This window comes from Symphodus melops (genome assembly GCF_947650265.1).
Source record: "Symphodus melops genome assembly, chromosome: 7".
In the NCBI taxonomy this organism is placed as follows: Eukaryota; Metazoa; Chordata; class Actinopteri; order Labriformes; family Labridae; genus Symphodus; species Symphodus melops.
In genome coordinates this window covers 7436378-7460439 of record NC_136697.1, presented here as the reverse complement: position 1 = coordinate 7460439, position 24062 = coordinate 7436378, and the positions used below count along the sequence as shown (strand labels likewise).

At 41.8% G+C, this 24062-nt stretch overlaps 2 long non-coding RNA genes across 3 annotated transcripts; one reads left to right on the top strand and one right to left on the bottom strand.

The window, feature by feature from the left end:
• Window positions 1–5368: 5368 nt before the first annotated feature.
• On the bottom strand, window positions 5369–7066 carry LOC306826483. The gene is made up of 3 exons (XR_013779426.1): window positions 6706–7066; window positions 6519–6574; window positions 5369–6083 (listed from the first exon to the last, which is right to left on the bottom strand). It is a non-coding gene; the product is annotated as an uncharacterized lncRNA (long non-coding RNA).
• Window positions 7067–7655: 589 nt separating this feature from the next.
• LOC306826485 lies at window positions 7656–13799 on the top strand. Of its 2 annotated transcripts, XR_013779428.1 has the most exons (4): window positions 7656–7717; window positions 8134–8679; window positions 10477–10636; window positions 13589–13799. It is a non-coding gene; the product is annotated as an uncharacterized lncRNA (long non-coding RNA). The 2 variants fall into 2 exon arrangements; XR_013779429.1 differs by lacking the exon at window positions 13589–13799 and having other exon boundaries at window positions 7658–7717; window positions 10477–11335.
• The last annotated feature ends 10263 nt before the right edge of the window (window positions 13800–24062 follow it).

Here is a 24062-nt window from a genome sequence, read left to right as displayed (position 1 = left end):
CCATCCTGCGCCATTGTCCCTCACGCTGATCACTCATTATCAGGATTTAACAAATCCTCTTGTAGCTATGTTTTGTTTCATATTTTCATCCGCAAGATTTGGCAGATGCTGCGATTGTGACATCCAAACTGTAGGGCTACTCAAGCCTGAAAGAGAGACGGGCACTCGGTGGTGAGCGAGGAAGAGAAAAGAGCTTTGGGCACATCTTCAGAGGAATAAAACATTTAGAAGCCATAAACAGACTTCAACCTGCTCTATTTCAGCCTTTGTGTTGTTTGTGAATAATGAATGTTAATAGGGACAAGTTTGTATACTTTGAATGCGGGACCACAGGTGCGGAGTGACAGGATGAATAACCGGCCCTGATTTTTGCCAAAGCTCGAGGGCTCTTGTCCAGGGTCTCCAAGCTGATGGAAAATATTGTCATGTCTTTGATTCGCAGCATTACTTTCACCAGGAACAAAGCCGGGTGATGAAAAGCTTATGTTGGAGTGAAACGGGCGATGACGGTGGCCGCTTCAGACTCCTGAAAGAAAGAGAAAAGGGGCGAGTCAATGGCAATGCGCGCTTCTGGTTTTGTGCGCAAGTGCTCCATCTAATTCAAATAAAGGAGCCTTTCCAACTTTTAAAGGGCCACTTTTTGCCTTTAATAAAGGCTGGACGACTGTAGCCATTAAGCATATGGTGCTAAGGCGCTGGTCTTTTGTCCCCGTCGAGCCCTTGAGATACTAACTTGTGTTCTTTCCGGGATATTTAACTTCTCAAAAGCTCCAACTTTATGCGCCGGCAACAAGTGGCTCCAGCGCGCACGAGCAGCTTTCTCAATGGAGAGAATCAAGAATGACAAGACAAAAGAGTCAGAAGGGTAAATAATTAGAGGAGAATTTATTTTAGTTATAAGCTATGTTGTATTTTTAAGAAACACAAACACTGTCTATAATTTTAAGGAAAATGGAACGTGAGCCATTTTGGAATTGTTCCAACAGACCAGTTTTTTTTGGCACATGTATATCCATGAAAACGCACGAAGAGACAGGCTGAAGTTAGTATTGGACAAACCTGATTAAGTGAACAATGTTAAAGTATTTTTGAATATGTGACTGATATGAGTTCAGTGATACCAAAATGTCACCCTTGCAACATGTTTTTATACACACGTATCAAGATAATGCCTGAGTTTATTATGTAGCCTACAGGTGAAATGTGAGTTTCTATAAGAGATGATGTCGATTCAAATTCAACCACGAAACGTTCGATGAAGAAAAAAAACAATTGTCTGCATTTAGTCTGATTTGGGCTGCAGTTTGTTCATGCGTAAAGCTGAGAGCGTGCTTCGACTGTTGTCTTGTGCGTAAATCTGCGTTTGCTGCGCGTCAAGACACCCAGAACAAAAGTTGGCTGCATCTTTCACTCCCACCGGGAGAGCACCAAAGAAAAGTGACGTGAAGCGTAAACAAACAGGAGCAGAAGATCAGCTGGTCGATTTAAAGAGGACGGTTAAATATGAGGTGACCGATCAGAATGATGAAGAGAGATTTCCGGCTTTTCATTTATGACAGCCATCACTCATCATTATACTCGTTAAGTACACATTAAGCGAGAATTCATTATAATGAAATAATGTTCAAAACAGCTCTAATGGGAGTTAATAAGAAGGACTTGACGACATTAACTATACTCTGGACTTCTTGTGCAGACGTATTCATAAACAGGAGAAACATGCAACAAAAGACTGAAAGGAAGGACAAGAAACACCGTTTTTTTTGTGCAGGGAAGCAGAAAACAATGCACACACAGCCAGGCAGGTTAGCATGAGGTGCACATTTTTACCATTTTAATATTAAAATCAAGAGAAGGGCAGTAAACAAGTATGCTGTTTTAGAAGTTGGTATATATATGAAGAAAAAAAAACATTTCACAAAACCAATAGTTCCACAGTCTGCTAAAGTCTACATAGAATCAAAATAAATTATTATTAATAATAATATTTTGAATTAAATACTGGATAAAACGTTTCATGAGGTTTTGAGATTTGTTCTTCTGCGAGGATCGAAACAAAACCTGCCTTCTGCTCTATAGAAATGAAATATAATAAGTGTGTGTGTGTGTGTGTGTGTGTGTGTGTGTGTGTGTGTGTGTGTGTGTGTGTGTGTGTGTGTGTGTGTGTGTGTGTGTGTGTGTGTGTGTGTGTGTGTGTGTGTGTGTGTGTGTGTGTGTGTGTGTGTGTGCAGCCAGTTGGCCCCTGAAGAACCCCCCTGGTGGACGAAACACGGCGGGCTGACCTCCGCGCCAGAGGACGGGAGATGCTCCTTTGACTGAATTAGCCATAAAGACGTCTTGCTATGATCTTTGTTGTGGCTGAAAGCAGAGTGGATATGAGAGGCATTGTGCACAGCTTTTGCGTGCCCCATCATGAAATATTACAATCTATTCATGAGGAAGCTGCCGTGAAAAGATATGGAAATGAAGCAGTCTGAGATGATCCCCGTACGGATTTTAAAGGACAAAACCGGAAAATAAAGTAATGAATGTGAAAATAGGAAAATGAGCAGAACATAACTGATCTCAGGCTTTCACTTCATGCAGAGTGTTTCTGTCTGAAAGCTTTATCTTCGCTCGTAGCGCAGTGACAAATGATCCTTTTTCTACTTTTTCTATAAAACTTTGAATAACTCTAGAAAAAGTGATAAATTACAAATATGCTAATTTTTTGTCACGGCCGTTTGTACGTGTGCGTCTCCATCCATCTCCTCCACTCTGCGCTGCTGATCCCCGTCGTGCGCAAGAGGACACTCAACCCGTTCAGACCGGGGCTCTTTGTTTGTCTCGAGCACTGACTTCAGCCTTCAAGGAAAGTTTTTCTCTCTCTCTCTCTTTTTTTTTTTTTTACCATTTGACCCCCTCCACCCCTGTGCTCTTGCATCCCTTGCTCTGTCAGTTGCCAGGATTCAGAGGTGTAAAAGCATGCATCATTTTTCACCAGCTCTCCGTTCTGATATCGACAAAAGCGGCTGCTATGAAACAGCCTCTCCGCTTGTTCGCTGGCTTGAACTTCACTGATGTCCGACTGCTCTCTTTTCCTCGTCTGAACGCGGCACAGCGGGGATGGATTTGCAAGACAAATGCAGCTGTGTGAGTGTGAGGGAGTCAAGTGGCACAAAAAGGCCGTTTCAGTCAGCCGATGGCATGGAGAAAGTCAGCATTATGCGGGCGTCAAATCAATCAAAAACAAAAGCCCCCCCTACTCTCCCATACACAAAGTGCCCAGTTTATGGAGCTGAAATGGCTGCTTATTTTTGTCAAGCATAAAAAGCGTCTTTAGTGCCTTCAAAATAAACTCCCTTTTTACAAGCGATTATAAAACTGGAGATCGTCAGTGACACTTTCTTCTAGCTGAACAGTGTCTGGAAGTCAGATCTGTTTTCCAAAAAGTAAAAAAAAAAAGAAAAAAAAGAAGGAAGTTCATTTCAGATTTAAATAAAACCTACAAACAATAAATAAGCTTACATGCTGAAACAGGTTGGATTGATCTGGTACTAAATCATGATAAAGAGCAGTGAAAACAAACTTGAAGAAGCACAAAACACTGATTTAAAAAAATAAAGAAAACAAATCTCAAAGAAAGGCGTGAAAAGTACCTCTTTTAAACTTCCTTCTATTTCATATAGACCTAAACTGTATGTTCTTTTTAAACAAAATAAATGTCAGGAAAAAAAGCCTTTCTACTCTTTGTGACTCTTTGATTCCTTATAAAACACATTAGAAATAGGACAGGGGTTGCATATTAGCCAAATAGAAAAACACGTGTGCATGGGATCTTCATTGTATTTTACACACTCATTGCATGAGTCCCATTTAAATGAATGAATACAAAACACTGTAGGGGGAAGTGGACTCATTTGTGCACAACTCAGTGACTCATGTTTACCTTGCCTGTGGTACAAACTTAATCTGTGACACAAACGTCACATTATAAGGCTGTTGTTGTGTTCTCATACAAAACTTACAAGCTGTTTAATAAATAGAGGTCTGTGCTCTCAGAGACGGACCTCAACATATAATTTAGTGGACTCCTTCTGTCAGCAAGGACTCACCTAAATGTTGGTCCTTTCCACTAAAATGTATTTGCCTGAAGTGATCTGTGTGCTCCAGTTCTTTCTTTGGATCCTGTCTGAGAGAAGGTGTCCACTAAATTATCATTTTAGATGATGGTTTGTTGATGAACTAGATCTTTACATCATGCATCAAGGATCGATCTTCATTTGTATAGCACCAAATTCATTTCAAGTGTTATCCAGCCGGCCTCAAACAGACTAACATGAATGACATGTTACACCTCAACAAATAAACAGACAGTTTCACAGTCTTTAACAAAGACAGCAAAACATTAAAGTTTACTCAAATCAAACAATCAATCTTTATTTGTGTGGCATCAATTGAACTAAGAAACTTTACAATGAAAATAGAGCAGGTAAAACACCTTAGTCTGTGTTATATCATTTATAAAGACCCAACATTATGATCCAACACGACCAAAGCACAAAGTCAGCAAAGTTACAGTGGCAAGAAAAAGTCCTTTACGAAGCAGAAACCTCGAGCAAAACTGGACTCACGACGAACAGCCTTCTGCTGAACTGTATTTATTTATTATATTTACATAAAATAGGGACAGTTCAATGAACATAAACATGAAATATGTCCGATTGCAGCCGGAGGCTTCATTTCCACCTGTACAGTCCCTATGCTGGTTCATACATGTACAAACTGTGCATTAGCTGATAGAGACACGTACTGTTTATACAAGCACAACAAGTCGCTGGTTTGTGATGTTGCTCAAAACATACCAGGATGAAGTGACCTTCAAAGTTAAAGTGCTGCTAGGGGAGTGTGGGAGTATTAAAGTACCAGAGTACGTAACATGATGATGAGATACTGTAACTTTCACATCAGCACAAACTGAAACATCAGCACAGCCCTATTATCTAATGTTGTCTGTACTTCCCTTCCTACCCAGCTGCCTAACCTTTGCCGGGTATCCCTGAACATTCAGACTCTTCTACCCTTTTTACAGACATGCAGATCAGCATATTATTACACTGGGGGTTAGCACACACAGATGAGTGTGTAGCATTAAACTGGGGGTTGGACGGTAGAATAGAGGGAGATCAACGCTCAGAGAAACAACAACATCAACAACCATCAGTCAAACCTTTTCATAGCTGCAAGGTCGGCTAGTGAGAACACTTTGGCTTTAATAAAAGTTTTCTTTTAACCATTCTTTTCATATAAAAACTCTTTTTCTGCTGTTCAGCCTGCCCCAGTTCATAAAAAATCACAATATTTAAACTATCACCCGATTGCTTCACCTTTCAGCCTCTACAAACAGGTTCATTCCAGTAAGACGGTTTCATATGTGTCTCCATGAGCTCACAGATTCTTAGATTCACAGTCTTCAGATTGACCCTTTTGTTTCTCATGGTCAATAAGACGATGATCTCTGACCTCTTCAGCACAGAGTGTGATCGGTTTGAGTGTCTGTCATGTTTGCTGTATTTGTTTCAGTGTGCTTTTTGTTTGTATCATGACATCATCATGAGACCTCACTCATTTTTAGGACTTCAGCTAATGTTTGACATTTTCAAGTGGACAGTGAGTTGAAGTGTCGTTAAAAACTGTTCTCCTGAAAAAATGGAAACAGTGAACCGACATATCCAGCTAAAACTGATGGTGTGACTGTAACAAGAGGAAGTGTTCACTTCCTTTCTCTCCTGTCTCCCTGCAGCCGGCCGGCCCTGCAGTGACTCGCAGCTCTCGATGGCTGGTGGCCAGAGCTGACTGGGACAGCTTCCAGCCTCAGACGCTCTGTGATTAACCCAGGAGCGGTCAAACTCCGCAGGAAGCCCTCCACAACCAGCCGCTGCTATTTATCCACTTTCCAATGAAGCCAATTACTTTTAGAGCAGGCCTCGGCGCCGACACTATATGTGTTGTTCCTGCAGACCAATAGAGTATGAGTGTGAAAGGAGAGGCAGACGTGAAGTAGGAAACCCTCCTGAGCTGCTTCAACAGGCTGTAAAATATACCTACAGTCAGTTTCCATGGAGAGAGCGAGAGGGGGGAGAGAGAGAGAGAGAGAGAGAGAGAGGCTTTCTTGACTAACTATGCTTTTTAAGAATGACACACTGATTATTTGTATCTTCTGACAATAAAGCAATATTTTGCATTTTCTGTTTGTTGCCAATAGAAAATAAAAAGAAGACTTCATTCCAGTTTTAAAACCCTTATTATTATTATTTCAATCATAATAATTTAAGTGACAGAGTATGAGCAGAAACCAATCAAGGGTAATGGACTAAAGGGAGGAACAGCAAGGCTGCTGTAACGTCGGTCCGGGCGTTGTAATGACAAGATGTTTTTTTTTTGTAATCAGTTTTAATAAGTGCTCAATGTCGGCCGTGATCACGCTACTAACAAAGCAGAGATAAGAACACCTTGTGGTAACACTGACAGACACTCACCTAACTTTCTCCGGTTCTCTCTCACAGCAGCGTCACACACTCTGCTCTGCCCGTCCCTATGCATACATAGTAGGTATTAAGAACACTTCTGAACAAACGTTAACTATTGCATTTGTTTGAAACATGAACAGTTACAGTACAAAATGAGGTGCAGAAGAAAAAGTTTAAATATTACAATGAAACTTACATTAAGGGGATAGTAACCCAGACTTCAGGTAAGTCTTAACACCTCAAGTGCAGGACCAGCAGGAAAACAGACTACAATATTGGCCTAAGAGACAAAAATGGGTTCTATAAAATATGTCTGTATCTCCACAGTGATATGATACTATTTAAGACAGATCTTAACAAACCACACACCTGTACACATGACAGAGAGAACAGTTTAAAAACGAATTAAACTCTGTTACTTCAAATTACAAAATGACTTAAAACCAGCTTGAACTAATCATTTGAATGCATAACCTGCCTCACAGCAAGGAAGTGGCAACAAACAGGCAGACAAGGTGGCCATGTTGCCACAGGTGCTTAATGGTTGATCTAATTAGGGGGCGGGACCATAGGAGGTTGCATTAAAGTCCAACAAGGAAAAACAAAGACTATAACCACTGCTCTCAATACAAAAATGCGCCTTAACCTTTGTAGTTGGTTGTTGTGGAATTTTTTGTTTGATACAAGTTATGTGAAGGATTACAACAACAGATTGCTTTTATGGAGGATTGAAGTAATTGTAATGATAGGCCAATAGTTCTTTTTCCAACTAGATCTTTAGGAGAAGGTCAACTTGGCGTGCATTCCCAGTAAAATAACATTAAAAAGGGTTTAATACACTGACACACCAACACATCATCATCAAAACATCAAACATACAGCACAAATAATAATAATAATAATAATAATAATAATAATAATAATAAAGTAGCTACTTTAACAACCACATTTTATCAAAATAGGATATAAATAAAGTAACCTTGTTTTATCTGAAGTTTTCAAAATACTATGAAACATTGAGTTTCGTTCATCTGATAAAGAACAATTACATAGTTATTTCTTTGACTTACTTGATCTTGGACAGCATGTCAGGTTTTATATTTCCTGTTGTTCCTAAATGCAACATACAAACATTTTGAAATGCGCATGCGCGACGAAACGTTTATAAACAGCCATTTTGAATCAGACCTTCTATGCCGCCGGAAGCTGTCCCCTGCAGGTAAGGTCCAGCTGCACATTTATGATCCCAGAAGTTTAAAAAGTAGAATTTAGACGTTTTAATGAGAAGAACAATAAGTATCAGGTTGGCCTTTCTTTGATGAATAATACCACCTCAGAACACGTGAATTAAAAAGTGCACTTTTTCTGCTCCAACTTTGTCTCTCCACCCCCTCGGGTTTCACTCACTCTTCACTCACTGAAGTATATTTTGGTGGTGTTTTTTGTGTTTGCTTGGGATGTGTATCGCTCTGTTGTCTGCATTCACTGTTTTTATTTGTGTTTATTAGTTTTGTCTGCATGTGTAGGAGTATATATCAACTGCAGCTGTTCATACTTGATCTCTAACAATGACGTGTTGCTTTTGTCCTGTGTTGCAGAGCTTCCTGTCCAGCACCGCCTGCAGCACGCTACCAACCCCCAGGGTCCGACGCAGATGGAGCCAGAGGGATGATTCACTGTGTGCAGCTTTGTGGGGTGCGGGAACCCTGACACATGGTGGTCATGGCGAGGAGCTGGTTTCACTTGCTAGCATCTTCGGGAGGAGGTGCTTTGCTTGGTCAATTGCGGCTGTTGGTGTGAGCTTCCTCCAGGACAGGAGGGGAAGGCTAGCGTTCTGACGGATGGAGGGAGCGAGGGCATCCATGATGTTGTGGAGTAGGAGGGAGGCCTGCTCTGCAGCGGACTGGAGGCCCTCTTCTGTTTCCTCTGTCCTGAAGGACAATGGCATCCCCAATAGTCCTCTCACATCAGCGGTTGTGAGCTGATCGAGTAGGCAGTCTCTCTCCTGATGGTGTCGGCCTGTGTTACTAGCAACTTGTCACCATCTGACGGGGGTGTCTGTCAAGGGGGCCTAATCTCTGCAGAGCTTGCACAGTGGATCCGGAGGACGGCTTTGGAGGACTACTGGAGCACAAGGGGAGTATCTTCAGGATGCCTGTTTTCCACCAATGTAATGTGTAGTGTTAATGTTGTGTACAGACATTAAGGCACGCTGTTGTTTCAGGGTTTTGCTGACTACTCGCCGAAGCTGACGTGGATGCCGTACGGGCCACTGACCAGCCGTGCTGTGATGGTAAGACTGGTGTTATTTCCAGAGTTAAATGTCCTCCACACAGAAGTTACAAAAACACCATAAAATTGAAACTGGTCAAAGGAGTGAGCCGTTTATTTATTTCATGCACTTAAAACAAAAAATGAAGAAAAAAAAAAGGACGGTATGATTAAGTTAATACAAAAAAAAAAAGATGTCTTTTGAAAGAAATGTGCTGGAGAAGTAAATCAAACCCAGAGGGGCTCATTGAGTGGTAACACAGAAACGAGTTATTAAACTAGTCCAATATAATATAGCTAACCAGAAAACCTGCTCAAAATGTAAAAGAAAATGCAGCAAGAGAGTAAATATTAAGGAAGAGGACAACAGAAGCATTTAACAAAAAATGTTTATGATGGACTATTACTTAATTGGCCACGCAGGAAATGCAGTTTTTTTTATAAACGAGTTGATGCTGGTTCTGATGTAGCTGGGTAAATTATTCCAACAATCGGCTCCTCTGTATCTGATGGACAATTGTGGAAAGTGTTGTGGTGAATACAGGATTATTACTTCTTCACTAATGATGTGTTGCTTTTTCCAGGGAATCCTGGAAGCAGTCTCTCCCTGGGTGTCCCTGGGTGTCCGGGTGTCTCTGGGTTTCTCTTGCAGGTCTCGTGGGCTTCTTCCGTGTCCGGCGTGAACGTCTTCTTTGGGATGAAAGGACTGTGAAGAAGTCTTGAGAGCTTCCTGTTGAGGTCAGGAGTGTTCTACCGGGTGCTGCGACTTCCTCTTGGCGAGCGTTGGCTTGTCCGTGGTACTCTCGGGTTTCTCTCTTGTGTTGGGTGGAGTGTCCCGTTTCCTCTTATTGGTGGGTGTTGTGACTTGAAGGAGCCTGGTTTCCCAAAGAGCTGGACTGAGTGTAGGGACGTCTGTACGCTTCTTCCATTCTCAGCGGGCTTCCGGGTTTCCCGACAGAAGCTTCATCTGTCCTTAAGTAGGGAATGCAGACGTCCTATGAGATGTTCCATCTGATACAGGGGGGGTCTATGAGTAGCATTGGCACTTTGGCGCTCCCAAAGGATGTTCAGGCATTCCTTTGGACACTCCCTTCCTTGACAGTTAGTTGCCAGGATTATTCGCAGTTCATGATTCCCAGAGGAGAAACCCGGGATCCTGAGGACAGCCTTCGAACATTGACTGTTTATAGGGACGCTGGATTCCCCCTATAACATGGATGCATTGTGTTTCTGTCATGTGTTCTTTAATTGTATTGTTTATTTATTGTTTGGGTTTTTGAATGTTCTGTCAAATGTTTTCATTATTGTATTGTTGTGTAATGTTTGTATTTTTGCTGTGTTTAGATGGGTTAGCCTTGATGCATCAGGTATTCCCCTTAGTTTAGAGTAAATAATGATGTGGACCTTATAGTAGGATGTTTTAGCTCTGTAGTAGACAGAGGAAAGATTCCCGCTTCACGGAATCGTCCACTTTAAGTCCAACACAGTCGAGGTGAATGGCTGCTCACCATGAGGAAGGTTTCACTCAAGTTTTTCTGCCTGTTAAAAGGCAGTTTTTTCTTGCCATTAACAGTTGATGCCAAGAGATGGCTCATGGTGGGTTCATGTTGGCTCTCTATACATAGAAAAGAGTACAGGCTAAACCTGCTCTTTTTGGCATCATTGATAGTAAACGGATTAATCTGTGTCTCCACAGGGGAAGTGGTGAGCGATGGGAGCTGTCGTGGCGCTGCGGATGGTTCCAGAGGCCGAGCCAATGATGTCACAGTTCCCGTCCCAGTTTCTTCCTGACCAGGAGCTGGCGGCCATCTTTGACTCCATCCAGCAGAACACCAACATGGATTCAATGTTTTACGGTAAGACACTTATCAAGCAAAGATAACTTCGTTCATAATATGACATGTACATTGGCTTATGACTGTTCTAATATACTGCATATGGCAAATATCAAGGCCACTTTGATGGTAAAAATAATGCAAGCAAGGTTCAACAGCTTTGCATGAGGTTGGTTGAGATGTTGCAAAAACATTTTACCAAAGGGAAAGAGTGCACAGAAAAGTTTCATGTGTTTCTGACTAAAGGTAAGTAACGATTGTACAGAGAAGGTGCAAATACTATGCACACAAGTTTAAAAAGTTCAGTGCTGTTGTGTTCAGTATATATCTATATACAACTTGTCTTTTTCTTGTATGTTTTGTATCACTGTATGTAGTGCTTTTCCTGTTTTTGCTACCTGCTTCTGGAACCTTCTAAAGGGATTAATAAAGTTGTTGTTCTATTATCTGCCATGCACCACTATCACTGTATTGTTTAGTATCTGCCTGCTTACTGTATTTTTATTTTTTTTTAAATCTGTTCACTACTGCAGATGGCTGTTTAATCCGATTACTGTCCACGTATACCTTCTTCTGTATTTTAAGTTTGAACTGACATCTTGACACTTTATTCTTTTGACACTTTATCGTATGTTTTAGAGCAGCACTGTCTGTCATTTACTGCTCTGTGTGCCTTTTGAATCCCCCCGGGGACAAATAAAGTTCTTTGTATTGAATCTATCTCATCCTTTGTTTGGAGTTAATGCCAGATTGTAAGTGTAAGAATTGTTTTGATGTGGACTAAACAGCAGGACTAGCTGAAGTGGAAAGTTAATGTTGTACTCTGCAATCTAACTGATGTACACACCAAATTTTATTTATTTTACCAGAGGGTTGTCCGAGACTTATCCTCTCTAGAAAGTTACTCACATGTAGAATTAATGAAAATATCTATGAATTTACTGAACCTATGTTACATATAGTTTTGGGACTTCTATTACATTTCATATTTCTAACAGTTATCAAAGCCAGATAAATCACTTCTATTATACTGTAGTTTCTTTAATGGCAGCCACCATGACGGGGTCGCCACGACGGACACAACCGTTAATTGTTGCCATGGATAATTGCTGCATGAGGCAGCGGGAACTAATTCTTCAGGCTGCCATTCTGTTGCTGTGATAAAAACATGCAGATTATACTTTCTGTATCCCGCCATGACTCGACCTCGACTTCATCCATTGTTGTTTTTATGATTGAGAGCCCCCTGGAGGTGGAATTTAGATACTGTGCCTTTAAGTTTCTTTACATGTGCTAAACTCTGTGAAGAGACGGACAACACCATGAAAGTACATGAAACGTGTCTCTACAGAGCTTGGTTTAAAGTGCAGAGGTTTTAGGCCATTTCACATCAGTCACCCCACTTCACAAACACTTCAATATTTTCTGGGAACTACGATGTTTGCCTAAATGATCGTAAGGGGTTTACAGAACATTTCCTCATGCTAAATGTTAGTGAGAATTTAACAAATCTGGAGGATTATCAATGTAATATCTACTTGGGGCTTAAGGAGATGGTGATGTTGCAGAGCCACTGTAAACATTTTAGCCTTTGAGGCTAATGCAAGCTGTAAGTATACTACTGTTGACAAATACTAAAAGTGACACTTGAGAGCTAACCTCCAGTGTCCCCTCTCCCAAACATGTTCTCATTTAGACTTGTGCTTTCAGCTTTTGTTTTTCACTTACTGCAAGTTTCTGTACAGTGTCAGTCTCCATCTTGTTTGCATCTGCCTTCCCATGAAATAAGACAATGTGAGAAAATGTAATTGTGAGGTTATGCTTTGCTCTGTTGGACACTTAATCTTGATTCTTCCCTCCTATTTTTTGTAATCATGTAGTTTGTGCATTACTAAAGGCAAAAGAGTGTGTTCGCCATCCCCACAACATGGCTGCCTTCACTATTTGGTGCAAGTCCATCACCTCAGTGACCGTGCAGCTGGCATACCACGCAGTGATGCTATGATCAGGCTGCATTGGAAGGTGGTCTTATAGAAATGGAGCAGCTGTGTCTTTAGAGCAGGGCCTCCTTCAGCTTCCTTAGGAAGGAGTCTCTGTTGGGTCTTTTTGACCAGGTGTGAGGTATCCGTCTGTCAACCACTTCCACTGCTTATGTGAAGGGGGGTGTAAATGGTAAACTTGAGTTTGTATCGTGCTCTTCTAGTCTTCTGACTGTTTTAAGTGCTTCGAGACTCTGCTACGTAAAGTGACTATCAGAAGTAGCTAATCCCAAAGGGTCTTGCAAATGGGACATGTAGCCGATTCTACCAAGTGAGCTACAGCTGGCCCACTAAATATGTGGTTTAGATCGTGTTGATCTCCTGAAGTCTATGGACGATGGCAAATCTGTTATGTGAACACATTTTTAAAGTTGCAAAGCAAGAAAGGAAGTTTGGAGATGCTAAAGACATGTCGACTGACAAGGTACAATGTTTTGCATTAATATGACGCTGCTCGTGTCTACATCCTGTTGTTTTCGAATGTGAATGTGGATTTGTATTCAGCTGTTGCCATGATGTCTAGAGTTGTAGCTAAACGCTATTTACAAAGTGTTTAATTGAATCTTTAAGGATGAATTATCTGAACATATGAATTATTGCTTCCTTATTAACATTAACCTATTCTGGAATGAGTTGTATGAGACTTGCTCTAATGTTTACCATTTCATCTTTGTCAAACAGAGTCCACAAAATTCAATTAAATCAGAAATATATATTAAACATTACTTCTCGAGCTGGGCGCCTCAAACAGCAGCTGATAGGATTTGTCATGTGTGATATTGATGTTTTTATTATATGTATCTATCTGTGCAGAGCATGATTCTGACTAGCATTGGACTCTCCAGCTGACTTGCACAGGAAAGCTTTATTTATTTATTAAGTCTTGATTGGCAACATCCCACCAAGTCTAACCTCCTCCCTGACCTGATGTCAGACCCACTGTGTTCTGGTAGTCTGCGGCAGTCTGAGTGCAGTGTGTCATAGTGAGCATCACTTCTACATATGAGTCCTTTAAGTAGGAGGATTTTTGTGGAATATCTGCACATAAAGCTGCTGTGAGTTACTTTTTGTGCGTCGTCTTTGGACAAAGTGATCCTCCTCCTTTGTCACTGTCGTCCTGTTCACACATCGACCGTGTTTCTAAAATCTAATCGTTCCGTATTTTCAACAGTCGAAGGAATCACTCATTGTGAAGATATAATGCAAAAGATGTAAAATAAAAAAAGTCTTGTTGCTGATGTCTGGTTTGCATTAGAAGTATCAGCGTTCATTTCTGTCTCTTTCATAATGTTATCACTGCTCCTCTATTCGTGTGCTGGTTCCACCTCTGCACTGGATTGTTCACACCGCCTGACAGAAAAAGTTGTCGTGTTTAACACGTGTTGGATATTGTGTAGGAGGGTGAGAGGGCTTTAATCCAGGCGACATCATATCATGCTGAGAGCTGTTCCAGGACTTATCAGTCGAATAAACGTCTTGTAAAAGTCGAGTTATTAGGTTACTTGTTGTCAAGTGATGCAGGAAGCAGCTGGCTCAGCTCATAAAGCAGTCATAAGCCCAATCACTGCTCGGGCTAATTGACAGCCACACGGAGAGGGAGCAGCTAATTGATTATAGGCTTGCCCTATTCCAACACACCAGGGGACTGATGAGAAAGAGAGACTCAGGAATACCTTTGTGTTTTTGGGCTCTAGAGAATACTTGTGTTAGAGGAAGCTCATGAACTTGTGTAAAAACCATCAAAGTTTTACACTCATGTTTGTTGTCTGTTTGTAAAAGGTCTAAAATTTTTTTTTAAAAATACAACGTTCATCTTCTACAGGAAGCCTCGAAGCAGAAAACACAAAACTGAAAGTCCTTGTCTTTTCCTTTGTTCATGTGTGGAGTGACAGACTCCTCAGCTGTGTTAAAGATCAGAGGATATTGTAGAGATATTAAATGTAAATGACGTATAAATGTTTTTAAAATTACAACTATGTTTAAGTTCATGGCTAAAGTCTTTTTTTGGCAAGCAACACACATGGTCCTCCGCCCCTTCATTCTCCTTATGAATATAAATCTATGCATCTTTGTTGTGACTTCATCATCATCATCCTCATCATCCTCAGAGAGCTTGACATGTGAGACCACAAGAGCAGGTTCAATTCATCATCAGTCACTGCTTTTTGAACCCCGATGCATACGAGCACTGAAGGCTCCTGCTGAGGCCCCACACTCCCTTTACCCCGAGTGTGTTTCCTTTCACTTCCTGCTTGATTAACATTGTTCTTCCACTCCAGTAGAGCTGAAAACATCGAGTTGCAATCAAAGTGTGAATGTGCATTCTGGTGCAAAGCAACAAACTAACGTCCGTGTGAATGCATGGGCTCTCTACTCTTCAGTCAAATCTAAACCACTCTCCTGCATCTATGCTCTTAAAGTCAGCTTCTATGTGTGCAGCTGTAATTGTCTTCTGCAGAAAGTGTTTCTGTTGCGGTGACTATTTAACATTCCACCAATGCCTGTCCATTATGAGCTGAAGAAAGACTGCATCCTCCACTTCAAAGTCTTCCATCAGCACACTGTTATAGACTAACAATTCATCGGGCTGCACAAAGAGCCATTGGTTTAATCCCTTCCCAAGTCATTTTTTGTTACCTATCAAAGTGAATGTTGGGTCCGGCCCATGGGAGGGGCGACATGACATTTCCACTGCAGCTTCTAAACAGGTCAGCCAAGGGAACCATGGAGTCCAAAACGGTAGGAGGGGGACAATTTCAACCAAAACCGTGTAACTGAATCTAAACCAGTGGTTAAACCCATTCAGCAGTGGAGGAATGGGCAGAGCCCGAACAATACAAAACCATTCATAGGCTAACACAGGCCCACTGGAATGAGCAGGGAGGGGTTTGAATCAGGCAGAATGACTCTCAGTCCATCAGTCCGTCAGACTACAGAGGCCCACATCTCCATACTTACATCTATCTCTCTCTCTCTGTTTGTTTTGGAGTGCGTGATGCTTCGCTCTGTCATTCTTTCACAGAGCCGGACCAATAAGAAAAATGTAAAGGCGCTTCAGTCGGCAGCGGCTGAGAGATGTGATGGAGTGAAAGAGACTGAGGGGACGGAGAATGGGGAGCTGAGAGTCAGTCTGCCCTCAGCTTGACCTGCAGCTTTCAGGGGGCTTGAACACATCAGAAATCCCATTGTGGGAGGTGATTAATTGAGAGTGATAACTTACCATGAACACAGATTGTTATAGGCTTTAATGTGGTAGGCCTGGCTTTTTAAATGCTGCTTTCACGTAGCTTTGTAGTCCAGCATATGGGCCCAGACGTATTCAGTGACAAAAGACCAACGCAAATTTATCACGCTTGTATGTCCTGCTAACAACATGCTCTCTCTCCTCTTGTTTAAACACGGATCCTCCTTTAGCCCGAGCAGCGTTTGAAGCCTGATGGGAAAACATGCCCATACAGCCACGAGTACATGTTTGGATCAGAAGAGAAACAACTCATAATAACATGAATAACTGGGTCGAATGTTGTGATTTCAAATCTAACTTTGTTTGAATTATTTCATGTGTTGTAAACTTAAAAAGAACCATGGAATTGTTTACAATACAGTTTACTATCTCGATATTCAATTATTGATCATCCTCAAATAATGGTACCCATAGAGTGGGAACCTGTTTACATGCAGCTCTGTCTGTGTATCATAGAGTGGAGAAGGAAATAAGTGGGACAGAAATTGTGCAGACCTTGAAATCTCTGGAGAGTATGCAACAGCTAGCTAATAGCTACCTATAGCATATACGCACCTGTGATGATCCCGACACAGCTTCACCTATGGAAACCTTGTTATGACTTTCATGCCCTCTAGATAGTCGAGTTTGATCGATGGTACAAAGGGGAGGACTTTCTTGCTCTCTCGAAGACTCAACCAGTTAATCCTTCCTTTTCAGTTTTCTTTTCAAAAGTTGCATCCTGGGAAATCACTTCAAAAGGATTCTGTTTGTAGTCTTAAACTGTGTCCGAAATCACATAACTTCATTCTCTTCATTCTTATTGTGACTTCACATTGAGCACTTGGTATAATTCAGACTTATTGTATGCAGTATGGGAGTATTACCGGATGTATACTAGATCAACCAGAATATCTATGTTTTTAAACATACTGGTCATACTAAATGCCCCACAATGCACTGCTGCTCTCAGGCAGTTCAATCGCGGACCTGGCCATCCAGCCATCTAGCAGCTTAAAATAAAAGTTCCATGCTGAAACGCATTTAATATGTTGCCAAAAATAATAAAACGACTGTGTAGCAGTAATGAATGTTTGAATGTTGTTAAATTATACGTACGGACAGACGGTCTCTCAAGCTTCATGCGAGACTTGGACTGGAAGTATCTTGCAAACCGCATTCTATTGGTCCGGTTAGTATGCATTATGCAGTATATATATATATATATATATATTTCTTTAATATGTTATAGGCAGTATGGTAAATAGACTTGAGCTTGTCGAGCTCTTTTCTGGTTCTCTGACTACTCAAAGCACTTTTACACGGCAGGTCACACCTTCACGTTCACACACTGATGGTCGAGGCTGCTATGAAAAGAGTCCATCAGAAGTAACTAATACAAGCATCAGACAAAGACCACCATAAAATGTGTGAGGCTATTTCATGAACTCACTTGTGATTGGGTTACTGAAAACAAAGTAATCTTCACCACTTGAGAACATGAAATGAAGAAATAGAGCAACAGACAATAAACGATAGACGTTAAAAAGGCACCTTAGATCAAAAAGTTAACCTGGTTTTTAAGGTTTTTAAACATGATTTCAAGAATGATCAAAATAATCGTGATCATCAATTTGACTAACATCATGCAGTCCCAAATGAGGTCAAAGTCCAGGTTAAGGTTTAGTGAAGTGAAACACACACACCCGCACCCACACACCCACACACACACACACACACACACACACACACACACACACACACACACACACACACACACACACACACACACACACACACACACACACACACACACACACACACACACACACACACACACACACACACACACACACACACACAGTTTGTTCTGGTGATTTTCAGCGGTGTCAGGACCCCGGGGCCATGTCCGCTCGGCCTTATCTATCCCAGCTCAATTACTGATGTGTCAGCGGTGATCCATGAGCTTAGTGGAGGGTGTGTGTGCGTATGTTTGTGTGAGTGTGTGTGTGTGGGGGGGGGGTGAAGGTTGAGACCTGGCCTGAGACCACATGCTCATGGTGGGCGAGTGTGTGAATGTGTGTGTGTGTGTGTGGATGGGATAATAAAGTTATTACCAAAGCTGGGTGGTGTGTGGAGGAGCAGAGGGAGGGGTGACGTTGAGGGTGTCCTCTGGGTCCTTTCAGGGAGTGAGGGACAGACAGAGGACCAATCGCTTATTGGAGAGCCCCCACTCAGCTCTGTTGACTTCTACTTGACTGCAGCTCTCAGCACAGAGAGTCACACAGCTGTGTTCACACAGTGATGGATGGCTGATATTCCTCTCAGTGTGTGTGGAGAAGGAGGTGGAGGGAAGTGCTCTCTGATGGCCAATAAAGCATCAATCATCAAAGATCTGGAGGAAGTGTCTGTGCGCACACTCAGGGTTTACGTCTGACAGTCTATTCTATGTGAAACCTGAAGTTTTCTACATGACTCCACCACTCTTCATTCACGAGGAGAATCAAGGCCAAGGTGCAATACAGATGTTGTGGCAGCTGTGTGTGTCAGACACTATAAGGGTGCAACAATTACTCAACTTTTTTTCTTTTTTTTAGAATAGACCCCAAACATGACACCAAATAATCCTAGATCCAACCATAGTGTGGGAGAGTGAACATATGACCACACCAGCACACCACACACAGATTCCTCCGCCAACAACCAGAGTCCTGTCAAAACTTGAAGCCTTAATAAATCTCTCATCGTTAAAGGTGATTTGACAACGAACAAACACATTTTTGACTACTTTTCACTAAAAAAGCACAAAGATAAAAGTAAAGGACGAAGTCATGGAGATGGCATGAGCAGGGGCTGCACACGTTACAGAGTGAGCTGGGGGAATAAAAATGTAAAAATCTATTTGCTGCAATTGTTGTGATTCTTTCTCCCGCCCAATCGGCTATCATCACGTTCGCCATGTGACAATCCACAGAGAGCGTGCTCGGTGTGGCCTCGACGATCAGATCAGATCACTCTTAACACACCTCACACCACAGGAGCATCTGATCTTTAGGATAATCATAACAGGATTTTAGGATTGTCAGAATGTGGCCCAGTGTGACCCCCACCATATCTATTTCTCTCATGCCTGACATTAACACGGACATTTGACGTATTCTGACATTTATTCTTCACATTTTTTATTTGTTCTCAATTGCTGTTGTACACTCATCCTTTTTTTTTTAAGGGTTACTTAAACGTAAGACCACTTTTTCCTATGTTGCAGCCCTGCTGTGCTCTTCACAAGGTGGTCTGATATGATTAAACTAAAACTTGGTGATTGCCGTTTAATCCCCCTCATCTTCTGCTCTGTGACTCACATACAAACAGCTTTCCCCTGAGCTCTCTCTGAGCACTGCTCGCCACACAGGATGCTCTTGTTGACACATTTTAGAGTCTTTTTGGAACAACAATGGTGTAATCTGCAGAGATTAATGGGCTGGCTTCTGTGCAGCAGTCTGTGGTGTGAGCTTCCATATTGACAGGGTGCGGGGGGAGGGGGGGGGGCAACTCCCCCTCAGGCTTATCTGTGCTAACCATGTAAGCTAAGCTCATTAAGAGCACAGACCAATTATCACTAAGTCAATATCAGGCTGCAGATTAATGCAGTTGACTCAGCTTCCAGGTCGGCTTCCTCGTCAGCAGCCCGAGGAGGAAACACAGCCGTGATCTTTGCTCTTCATTCACTTCATCAAAGCCCAGAGAAGGACACAGCCAGGTGTCAGCGGCTCAACAGGCAAATAAAATGTGGTTCATTTTATCCTGAAGTATAAATAATAGAAGGATTTCTTCCATGAATGTTAGTATTGATGTCTCACAGCCTGCAATAAGATCAAATATAAATCAATTTAGAGTAGGAAGCTAGTGAAGTGATTTTAACTTAAAGAGAAAACCTAGCCATCAAGGTGCAGTAAAAAAAGACTCATTCCCCCATGATGCACCACAGGAGGTCATTCCTGCCCGTGGACGTCAAACCGTCTGTCTGGCTCTGAACTTATTTCACCTCAAAACACTCATAAACGCCTCCATTATTAATGATTTATTTTATGGTGGGCCATTCAAGTCAATGTGCAATACTTTAACAATCATCTCTACTGTGCTGCCATTCTATTTATATTGCTTACTTTCTAAACATCTCTGGACTTGGCTTTATTTCTGCAATACTCTGCCCTTGTTGTACTTTATTTCATATTTATATTCCTCGACTTCTTACTGCTATATTGTGTATAAAAGCAACCGTGACGCCTTTAATGCCCCCCAGGAAAGAAGCAAGTATTTCTGATTCAGATTGTAGCTGTTTGACTCGTTTGAGACAGACAGCACCTTGTATAGCTGCATGTTTTATATCCTTGCTGCTGACTCTGCAGTACGTCAGCCCTTAATACACAAAAACATCTGACAAATCTCAGTGTTCAATGTCCCCGACATGACAGCAAAGTACAGTACTGTATGAGTCAAGAGATTAGATTGTCTGTAGTATTTCTTTAGTATGGACGCTGGGTTCCTCCACACACGATGTCCGCCCACTTCATAACCCACAAAACTGACCCAAAGAAATGACATATCACACCTTCACAAAGTTAAAACCAAATGATTTAATATTTTTCGACAGCTGAATGAATGAGGAGCTAATGCACCAATGTGATGGATGCCTACTGCCGTTAACACAAGAAGAAGAAGAATTGTTAAACAAAGACTGCTGGCACAGACTCAACTCAAAAAGCCTCTCTCTGAACTCAGCTGATCAGAAGCTTCACCTGGGCCAAGCTGGAGACAACAGGAGGGACAAAGCACAGGGAAACGTACTACTGTAACATGACCCACTGACATGTGAGTACAGGTCATGAAACCTCACCACATTGCTAAGTGTTAGCTTAACTGTTTTCTGCTAACACACTCTTACAACAACTCTCTGATGTGAATGGAGCAGAAGATAACACCAGCTAACTTCCTGCCGACTTCGTCCAGTAAAACACCTCATCACTGTACATGATAAATTCTGGAAATGATTAGATTCTTCAAACCAAGTTCCTAAACCTCGATTTAACACATTTTGAAGAAGAAACTCAACATGATCTACTGAAAGGTAAAGGATCCATGCTTTCATGCTTTCAGATAAATTTATAACAATCTGCTGAGGCTGCAGATTTTTCAGTGGTTCCAGCTAAAAAAAAAAAAACCTTAAAAGTTGCATTACTAATCTTTCTCTAATTGTTCCTTCTTTTAGGGAAGTGTTGAACATCCTGCTGAGGTGAGAAGAAGAAGTGTCTGCGCGCGAGTGTGTGTGTGTGTGTGTGTGCGTGTGTATGTGCGTGTGTGTGTGTGTGTGTATGTGCGTGTGTGTGTGTGTGTGTGTGTGTGTGTGTGTGTGTGTGTTTTCCCCCCGTGGCTGAGAAGACAGATTAATGATTCAGTGAATGTTTGAATATTCATTGGCTGAGTGAAAAGCAGGAGGAGACGAGTACGGCTTAGCGGGACGAGCACCTGGTGAACTCTGAACGGTTTGTGTCAAAATGTTCTGCAGAGAAAAACAAGTGGAAGAAAACAATTCACCTCGAAGAGATTCATGAATATTAATGCCTGTTTGATGGGTTTTCACACAATGTATATGAAATACTGATAGTATGGATAATTAAACTAACACTCAGGGTATCATTTAAAAACATGTAGTATAATGTATCAAAAATGCTGACAAGTGTACTTTTGTCCAAAACTGTCAAAAAAATCAACATCAGCATGGTGGGATCAGAGGACACAGCACATGTACTGTGAATAAATCAATTGTTAGCAATCAGAGGGAAAGGACATGTGCGCCCCCGCCGTACAAACACGACAGAGGGAATGACATGCAGGAAAGCAGCCACAGGCCGGATCCTAACACCGGGCTGAACGACAGCAGCATGCAACACATGGGACGCACGCACTAACCACTGTGCCACCAGCGCCCCGCGATATGTACTCATCATTTATGTTTAACTGTGCTGGGCCGTTTTCTTCAAATGTGATTTTACTAATTCTGTCACACATCATAGAATCATGTCATGTCAATCCCAGAAAGCAACAAGTTATCCTGCTGTGTTCCAGCATGCAGCAGGGGAACAGTTAAATGGACTTTTTTTCCCCCTTTGTCTGAGCTGTTGTTGTAATAGTGTAGTTTCGGTTGTACAGCATGTTTTAAACTCAGCACTGAGTTAGTATAAAGGTAAGGCAGGAAAGGTTTCCCGGTGTTCAAAGTTTTCTAATGAAAAACAGACAATGAAAATAAAACCTCACTGAGATCACTTTAAAAACTGCTTTGATTACCTGAATGTTAATGAAACCAGGAAGTCCTAGTTGAATGACAAATTCCCCCTAAAATGCCATAATTATTCAGATGAGATGTACCTTTACTTCTCTAGTAACCGGAAGTCTTTAGTTTCAAACGTTTTATTTTCCGACATAGGTGTGTAAGTCATTCTATCGACACATGTATGGATGTGTTTTATGTAAGATTGTCATTTTATCAACGTAGGTTTGTATGTCGGTTTGGATACAACCATAGACTGTATGCGATCTCCGTGTAATGAAACAGCTTCATCATGTGTATTGTGCCACCATCTTGCTCTTTTGTTGATATTGTGAGATACACATAGCATTTAGTTACAGCTTTATTTCTCTGTCTTCCTTCTTACATCATGTCCCACCTCCTGGGTCTCCTCCTCCCCCGCCCTTACGCTGGGTTTAGTCTGACATCTTCAAGAAATTTAACAAAGCATTTACAGCTGTTAGTACATCACACGTTAGTTGTCTAACTCAACTAAATGAACAGATTCTCGTTGTTTATGTCAAAAACAGTGTTCACAATAAATTTGGGAAATGTAACCCTGTGTAATCAAATAGTGTCATTCAGCAGCTGAGTGTAAAAGCATGGCGGTCGCAGGTTCAGGCTTCAGGACGGTTAGTTGTTGGTTCAGTCATCATGTCGAATAATCCTCCTCTAATGAAGAACAAACCTGATGATCATCCCTGTAACAAATCAATGGATCACTTGTGACTGAATAAAGACGTTGTTCAACATGTCAGGTCTATATTCTGATTGAGGAGGCGTCGCTTTGTGCGTTCATTGTGTGTTTTGGGTCCATTCTCAGGCTCCTCCCTGTGAATGGTAGTGTTTGTGTTTTCAGTGCTCGCTGTGCCGTTACTCTCAGCCTCTACAAAGAGCGGAGGGCGACCTGGCAGGCGCTGTCCTTTCTCATGGCCCACAGTCCTGCGCTGTGAATGGGTGTGCTGGCCTTTCTTCGGGACCTTCGGCCAGTATTGTGAATGAAGGGAGGGCGGGGGTGGGGACGGTGGTCTGGTTTAAAGCTTGTGGTCAGAGGAGCAGGTGAAGGTCAGGGCAGCAGAGGTCAAACCCGGAACAACTGATTTTCTTCAATCCGCCTGCGGTCACTCAGATGGAGCTGTAATGAGCAGGAGGACTGAGGCAGCAGCCAGCCCAATGTCACACAGACATGATGGAGCTCTTTCACAGGCAGCCATGCTTTTTATACACTTAAGAAAGTCAAGTAATTTAAAGGGTCAGTTCACCAGATCACACGGCAACACGTAAAATCTTCCTCTCCTGCTCCGCATCCAATCAGATCCTTTGGATGGTGTTCTTCAGGAATTTCCTTTGATCACAAGAGGAGGTCAAGTAGAGACGTTTTCAGCTGGATAGGAAATAAATAATGATGCCATGAAAAGCTACGAAAGCACTTAGAATTTCTGTTTAGTCCTTTTTTCAATGTGGAAAAATGTCAGTATCAGCACGCTGCAGAAACAGCTTGGTTGAGATGATCCACAGCAAAGCTCATCATTGAGCGACTCTTCAAAAACTGTAAGGTGAGATTTGGTCATCAGTAAACATTACATACACATGTACAGGACATAATCAATGTGCACCAAAGTCCTAACAGGAGCTTTGAAGTGACCAGCTGTCTCAGGAAATATATTCTGTTGAAATAAAATCCACGACAATGACAGGTGCAAAAGCTCAGCAACGATCGAACAATTTACATAAAGACAAACACGCAGCAAATTACAGAAGCGATATTAATTCAGAAGCAGATAGAAAGATCCAAAACAAACGAAAATGAAACCTGCCCAACATTTCTTCTTTTTGTCA